Below are 1,769 nucleotides of genomic sequence, written 5' to 3'. Positions count from 1 at the left end.
TATATATATATATATACATACATACACACACACACACACACATATACGTATACGCACTTTAATTTTTTCATATATATACATATATACATACGAACATAAATATAAATGAATATATATTTATACGTATAATGCATAGATGTATGTATGGGTATGACCGTGCGCGCGCGCGCGCGCGTGTGTGTGTGTGTGTGTGTGCACATGCGCACACACACACATGTATATATTGATAGATTATTAGTTCGATAAAATTATAGATATATATCCAAAGAGTTATGTATACACTGCATCTTGCAGTATCTTGATGTAGTTTGTTAAAAGGATGAGGAAACAAACAAACCCCCACACCCCATACCCAGTTGCACACGCACACACAGACACAACCATATTTCTCTGATCTTCTAAAGTCACTTTCAATTGACCACCAGGAATTCTACGTCTTACTAAATTGGCCAACCAACTTTGTTTTGCTTTTTGGGGGGTTTTTTCTCTCTTTTTTAATCGTTTCTTCTGTATTTTTTTCTTCTTTTTTACTTCCTCTCCGTCTTATTTCTGCGTCTGAATCTTTTACTATTTCCTTTCTACTACTACTACTACTACTACTACTGCTGCTACTGCTGCTGCTGCTGCTGTTGCTACTACTACTACTACTACTACTACTACTACTACTACTACTACTACTACTGCAACTAGTACAACTACTACTTTTACTACGACTACTGCTGCTGCTGTTGCTACTACTACTTCAACTAGTACTACTACTGCAACTACTACTACTACTGCAACTACTACAACAACTGCTACTACTACTGCTACTGCTACTACAACTATTACTACAACTAATACTACTACTATTACTAATTTTACTACTACTACGTTTCTTTTTCTTTTTCATCTTTTTCGTTTTCTTCTGATTCTATTTCTCTTGTCTTATTCTTATTCTACTACTACTACTACTACTACTGCAATCGTCACTTTCCTAATTAACATTCTCATTCTCATCACTAATTTTGCTATCACCACCACCACCTCAACAACACCAGCCACAACCACCCACCTCACAACACCGCCATTACCGCCGTAACCACCATTGCCTCTCTCCTATCATCTTTCGCTGTGTCATAGCAATTGAAGATTATCTGTTGAGTAGGTGTTTCTTCTTGCAAGAAAAAGTCATCACCATCATCTCTACCACTACCAACACCAACAACAACAACACCACCAACACCACTCCAACACGACTCTACCGCATCACTTCTGCCACCACTACCACCACCACCATCATTATCATCAACATCCCTTTAAGAATGTACCTCATATCTTTCTTTTTTCTAAAATTATTCAGTTTTATTATTATTATTATTATTATTATTATTATTATTATTATTATTATTATTATTATTATTATTATTATTATTATTATTATTATTATTATTATTCAGTGAGTGAGAGGGCAGTGCATTCCATCAAAGTGACACTGGGGTACAAATATACGAAGCCCAGAGTACCCATCATGACTACCCGTTTGATAAGGGTACAACAGGCGCATGCATCACAACCATATGTGCGCGACATAGTGATCTCATATCAAGATGAACAGCGCATGACCTCGCAGGTGGAGCCCAGTTAGAATTTTCGGATCTAGTTCAAAACGGGGGCACCAGTATTTTCTTAACGAAGCACTTTGAAACTTGGGACACTGGTAGAATGTGTCATATAAAACATCTTTTTCTCTTAGTCTGCTTAAGAAAAATTATTATATTGCAATTTAT

General features: G+C 36.3%; 1 long non-coding RNA gene across 9 annotated transcripts in view; it reads left to right on the top strand.

The window, feature by feature from the left end:
- Positions 1-1,769, top strand: part of LOC128249185 (uncharacterized) — a 201,660-nt gene that overhangs the window by 28,512 nt on the left and 171,379 nt on the right. The window lies entirely within an intron of this gene.

Source organism: Octopus bimaculoides, chromosome 12 (assembly GCF_001194135.2).
Source record: "Octopus bimaculoides isolate UCB-OBI-ISO-001 chromosome 12, ASM119413v2, whole genome shotgun sequence".
In the NCBI taxonomy this organism is placed as follows: domain Eukaryota; kingdom Metazoa; phylum Mollusca; class Cephalopoda; order Octopoda; family Octopodidae; genus Octopus; species Octopus bimaculoides.
The sequence above is the reverse complement of the archived record's forward strand: the minus strand, read 5'-3'. Positions and strand labels throughout refer to the sequence as shown.